The sequence below is a fragment of the Aptenodytes patagonicus genome, chromosome 8 (genome assembly GCF_965638725.1).
Source record: "Aptenodytes patagonicus chromosome 8, bAptPat1.pri.cur, whole genome shotgun sequence".
In the NCBI taxonomy this organism is placed as follows: Eukaryota; Metazoa; Chordata; class Aves; order Sphenisciformes; family Spheniscidae; genus Aptenodytes; species Aptenodytes patagonicus.
This window is the reverse complement of record NC_134956.1, coordinates 24916098-24922430: the sequence shown is the minus strand read 5'-3', so window position 1 is coordinate 24922430 and position 6333 is coordinate 24916098.

Here is a 6333-nt window from a genome sequence, read left to right as displayed (position 1 = left end):
CTGTGTGCGTCAGTGTGAAGGGCGTCCGCGGCTGCTGCGGCTGCTCAGCCCCTGTGCACCCACCTCACCTGTGGGAACCGACTAAGCAAAGCGTGGGGCAGTGGAGAAGTGAGCCTTTACTGTACGGAGCCACACGTGTTACCTGTGAGTGAGGACTTTTGACTGGGCAGTGCGAGGAGCCTTAATTTGCTCCAAGCTGTGGAAAGAATACTCCTCTGATCAGTGAGCTTGAGCGTATCTACGCTGCAGAGGGGCACAGACGGGTTACCTCGGACGCTATTTGCCTGACTGCAGCAGCAGAGACATCGGCACAGGCTGTAAAACCCGCCTGGGACTTAGCCAGACTTACTAGGGATGGGGAAGGAAAGCTGTGGTTGTACCCCATTAGCACGACTGGTGAGCGATGGACGGCTCTTGCACAGCCCTTCCTCGTGTGCCTTTCAGCTGCATCCAGCTCGGTGCGCTGGCCCCACTCACGGCCAAGCTGCTCTTTGCACACCAGTAGCTTAGTGCTGCACTGCGAATTGTTGTGTGTAACAGCAGAGCAGTCGTGTCCTTTGCTGTTTGGCACAGCTTGCTTCCAAGCCTCTGGGACACCTGAAGGTTTCCCAATTTGCTGTTGCTCCTGGGTTCTGCTAATGTTGAGTTTTCTGCAGAAACTCCACTTGCACAAACACATCTAGCAGCACGGCGCAGCATTGTGCACAAAGAAAAGAAATGAGTGAATGCTGAAAGGACGAACACTTGTGTTTTGTTGCCTCAGTGTGCAGTTGGCAGAGTGTTTTAAATGGTGGCACTCGGTAAAGATGTTTCCCTGATTGAAGACAGGAGGAGAAGCCGTCACTCCCTTGGGAAATGGCCAGAAGAGCCCCTTGCGGGATGGGGGGGTTTAGCCCGCCCTGGCGGGGAGCGGGTGGAGGCTGCTAGAGGGGGTGCGGGATGTGGGATGGGGGATGTGGGATGGGGGATGCGGGATGTGGGATGGGGGATGTTCAGCCATCCCGGCCTGATCCAGCTCGCCGCTCCCCGCGGGGGCTGCAGCGAGCCCCCGGCCCTACTGCTGGCTGAGCACCTGTGCCGGCCCCGGGCTGGGGCACCCGAAGTCCTGTGCCGGGAGCTGCTGCCTGCCTCCTCCTGGTTAGGATTCATTGCCGTGCAGTGGCTCCGCATCGCTTTGGCAGCCTCATCGCTGGTTTAGAGAGCGGTTTGAGGGGGACGGTGTTTGGCCCTTGGAGGCAGTGGCGAAGATGCCATGGAGGCAGGAGCAGACCTGGGAAATGGTGTGCGGGCAGTTCGGGTAGGGCTCAGGCAGAGGAGAGGTGAGAGCGTTATGTGAACCTTGTGTGATTAGTTGTGGTAATGCAAGTGTGTTTACCCAACCCGTTATGGTGTTTAGGTGGACAATAACACTGAAATTTCTCACTTTGATCTCTTTCTTCTCTTTGCTGCACTTCTCTTTTTCATGTTTTCCCCTTTATCAATGCTTTTTGCTGTCCTAAGCAGCACTGAAACTGTAACAAGAACATGGTCTCCTCTGTTTTAAGAGATGAAATTATTGTAGTAATAATTAAATGTGCGAGCAAGATCCTCCGTGATCATTCTTTCTCAAAAGAAAAAAAAGCACTGACCGCTTTCCTTCCCCTCCCTGTGCAGGTTTGGAGAGCTGTACGGCTGAGCCATGAAGGAGAGGAAGGGCTTCCTCCTCAGGCGTGTGTTACTGAGAAGGGGTGCTTAAAAAAAACCCCAAAACTTTCCACTCTGTTTCAGGAAATGACACTGTCGTGCTGGAATTTACAATGAAGCTGTGAATGTGGCTGGAGCCCGGGGCTTCTCCACGAGAAGGCCCCTTTGGCCAGCTGTATTCAGCTCTAATGAGAGGACTAAATTCTCCCTGAAAGGCGTGTTTTCCATTTGGCCCCTTTTCCTTCATCAATCGCTGTCACTTCAGACAGAAGGCCCCGCATGCAGCTTCCCTTCGGCTTGTGTGCCGCTCCGGCGCCGCGCTCCGCAGAGGACAGGCTGGCCTACTAAAATGCATCTCTGAGCCCCCGGAACAATAGCGCTTTGTGTGAGCAGCACAGTGCAGTCTCAGTTTCCCAGGCTTTTCCTTTTCTCCTCTCCCCTCTCCCGCTGGAAGCCCCTGGCGATGCGGGAGCGGGCAGAGGCTGCCGCCACCGGCTGCCACACAAAGAGGTGAGGGGCTCGGGAGTCCCTGCGCGGCATGGTGTTCCCTCCTCCCCAGCACCTGGGTCCCACTGCAGGTACTTGCAGATAATTTGCCTCAAGTACAACAGACCTGAGTAATTTCAGCAAGAAATGCAAACCTGGGTGCAAGCAGGGCTCCAGCCATTGCTCGAGCAACTTCACAGGCAGGCGGGGTGCTGTGCCCCTGGGCACAGAGGATGAAGGCAGCCTGGGCTCGCTTCGGTGAGGGCAGCGTGCCGTGGCACACTTATGGTCTGCTCCCGTGAGCCGCAGCGTGCTGGGCACCCTCACAGCCTGGCCGCTTGCTGCGAGAGGCCTCCATGGCTGCAGGTGTCCCTGCTCTCCTGATTACTGGGATTTGCTACTCCGCAGCACTGTTCAGGACAGATAAAGATGCTCGAGTGAGGAGCAACAGGGTGAAATTTAAAAAAAAAAATAAATAAAATAGGCTGAATCTCTGCAACAAGTCGATGGTGCTCATTAATACAGGCAGGACAGCAGTGATACCTAGCCTGCACAAAAGCTTTGCATCAACAGACATGAGAGTACCCCCCAGAAGAAAGCAGGAATGTTAACTCCATTTACAGATGAGGAAACAGGGGTACGCCCAAGACCTCGGTGTCCCAGATCAGACCCCATTTCTGGCCCAGTGGGCCCCATGCCCACCTGCATGCTCCTCCTGCCTCATGCCCCTCGCTGCTGCCGAACGACGGAGACTGCTGTTGGAAATGCCTGGCCCCGGTGAGGCGCAGGCTGTGAAGGGGGGAGGTTTATCAACCCTTATTTCTGTGCATTGTTGGCAAATAAAATTAAGCGTCACGTAAGGTGGATGTGCTGTGACGTGCGGTGACTCTGTTTTGTTGCAGTGATGTTCGGGGGCCATCAAGCCCAGGCTGGGAGGGTGCTGGTCCCGCTGGGCGGAGGGGGGGCGGTGAAGGGGCTGTTCACAGGGGCACGCAGGCAGGCGCGCCCCGTCCCCAGGCAAAGCTCCGGTGCGGCTGCCCTCTGACTGTGACCGAAGCAGGTCCAGGCTTCGGCCATCCTGCGCTTATGAGTTCTGGATCCCAAAGTGCCTAAAAATGCGATTAGCGGGTTTCATATTGCAGATGGAGAAACGGAGATCATGTGTGACTAAATTAATTGCAAACGATAAATAGCAGTGACCCAAATGTCAGAAAGCAAGTCAGCGCCCAACAGCCACTGACAGGCGGGAGCGTTCCTTTGGCTTCAGTTGGACCCGGCGCACACGGCTCTGCAAGCTCTGCCCTGTGGAACGAGCCCCGGAGCTGCTGTGGTCATTAGCCCAGGAGCTGCTGTGGTCCGCTGCCCCATGCCCTGTCCTCATGAGCATCTGTGCCGTCTGCATCATCTGGAAAGAAAGTGGTAGGAGAAGCTGTTTCTTATTTATGGGATGCATAGTCACAAGCAGTCCTAATCTGCAAGGTGCAGAGCCACTGGTGATGTAAATGGATCGAGGAATAGCTGCATCTCACATGTGATAAAAATGGTCTCAATCCTGCAAAAGAAAATTGCCATCGCGTAACCTACAGAGAGGAGCTGAAAACACAGTTCTTTGTGTGATAGGCTTAATATCTGCAGGATCTGGCCTTGTATCTGTAGTCATTGATACTGCTGGATGTGATTGATTGTTCATAAACAGTAATTCAGGGATGATAAAAAGACATTGTTGAAAGAGCAGCAAGCTCCTCCTCTAGTGCAAGTTCTTTTTTTGGTCTGTTGCTACAGCAACTCTCTACTAAGAACAAAGATGACAGCAAGATATTAAATTTTGCAGCAACTCAATTGACTCTTGATTTGTCTTCTTTTTTGCCTTCAGTAACTGAATCCTACTCCACTAATTGTGTTAGATTTCAGATAGAAATCATGCCTTCCTGTGACAAGAATTCCTGCGTTGCTTTTTCCTCCTTCCCCTTAGAAACTAATTAAATCAAATTAACTTATTTAAATCCAGTAGGTGATTATAAACCCTAGATTTCTTGGCTTTATTTCTTTTGCATGTGGACATAATGTATTTTAAGCCACAACTCTCATTCTGTACCAAAATCTCCAAGGCCTTAACGTTCTTTAAAAAGAAACAGTTCTTGGCAAGTTCAGTTTTGGCAAGGTTCAATTTATGCCAATGGCGTAGATCAGAAATGTATAATCTAAATTACTGTCACAGAGGTTGTCTGAATTTATGAATGTTAAAATTGCTTTTAAAGGAATACTGCATTTCAGTTCCTTTTTCCCCACCCCACAGTCTTTATTTCTTGTAGGGCAGGCTGTGAGAAAGCCACCGAATCTGTATCTCTGGGTTCACTTCTGCACATGCAAAACCGCCACATTATGGTAGAACACAATTTGACAAACGACCCACATGGTCTTTGGCAGAACTGTCATCTTCAGAGCCCCAGCCCTCGGCTGTCGGAGGTCAGGAACTTCTGCATGGAGACAGTTCCAGCTGAACCCTTGGAGCAAATGTTCTGTCGCTCTGTGTCCGACTGTCATCTGTGTGTGCCACGCGCGAAGGGCACTGCTCCGGACAGGGTTAACGGTGCTCATCGCTGCGACAAACGGGTGCAAGGGGAAGAAAGGCCAGTGAAGTTGGTCTTAGATGACACAAAACGTGCACCGCCACTAAAACTCTGATGGACTCCTGGGAGCAGGTAACCAGAGGAGAACAGCACTATCCCACGTGAGCAAAGCATAGGTCAAATTACATCCAAACGACAAATTCAACTGCATCAATTTATATAGGTTTGTACCGAAGCCTTGAAGCCCACGGGAAGCCAGGCTGGCAGGTGGCATAGCTGTGCCCCGTGCGTTGGAAAATGCCATTGCCCTGCAGGCAGGAGGAGGCGACGAGGAGACGAGGCAAGGAGACGGCGACAGCGCGGGACCGCGCGGCGTGGTGGAGCTGCTTCTCCTGGGAGTGCAGGGTGGGGGAATCCTCGCCCACGGGGAGGGAGAGAATGGGGAAAATGGAGACGGAGAGGAACAACGACATTCGGGGAAAGGGCGTTGACTGTCGCACATGAAATATAACATATTTAGCTTTACTCTTAATTAGTGGGAGTATAAATAACAGCACAGCTCTGGCAGCTTCAGATTCAGCACGGTGCGTACAAGAGGGACTAGCCCGAGCAGAAGTCTGGGCCCCTGTGGTTTTAGTACAAGATTAAATCTAAGGAAGTAGAGCAACAGAGTGAACCAGAAACAAGGTTCCTGTCGCTGTTCCCTGAAAGCTGTTGTGCAAAAGCACTTATTTGTGGGCTTAAGTAGTACAGGGCAAAGCACTCTAACCTGTCCTACAGATAGGACTTAAACAGCCACTTGGCTTTCGAAGGCACGCCGTGGATACTAACATGCAAATGACAGCGCTGTGCAGGTGATGTCCTTCCTGAAGAGCCTGGGACAACAGACCCTCCCACCTTTTGCAGGGACGGCTGTGAGTATTCCTCTCTGAGAGGAAGGATGTGGGTCGGTTTGGAGGTTCCCGTGCTGAAGAAGCGTGTCTTCAAGCCACCTTTCACCACCGGCTGCCTCCCTGCACTCTGTGCCATTGGAGCGGGCGCTGGGTGCCCTTTCCCTGAAGCAGCGGCTGCGCAGGAACCAGCAGAATCTGCAGATCGCAGCAGAGAAACGAAAGCACAGCCTTGACCGCACGGTCTTGGTAATCTCCCCAAGGAAATAAGAGGTAACAGATCTTTAGCAAGAAACTGTTAGCAAGAGACCTTTCACAACTGCTTAAGCAACACGCAGTGCGACTTTGGCCTCGCATAGTTACGCCAAATTCTGAGTAGATTGTGACTCAAATGCCTTTTACAGGAGAATTATAGCTACTGGGAAGAATTGCTGTTGCCAAGTTGTTTATCATAATACCTCGCGCTTTTAGTCACAAGTAAATATTCCCATTTCTTACAGTAACTTGAATTATTGACCAGCGTTAATGCTAAATTCTACTGTTACTACAAAGGCTTAAAAATGGTAACAGTGAAAAAGACAGGTATGCAGACGGGCTCATATTTTTAGAGTGCTCTTTTTCTTCTCTGAATATTAATGTCTTCAAAGAAACTACGCTAGGTTTTTTTGAAGATATCCTTCTACTTATGACTGAGCTGTTGGAAG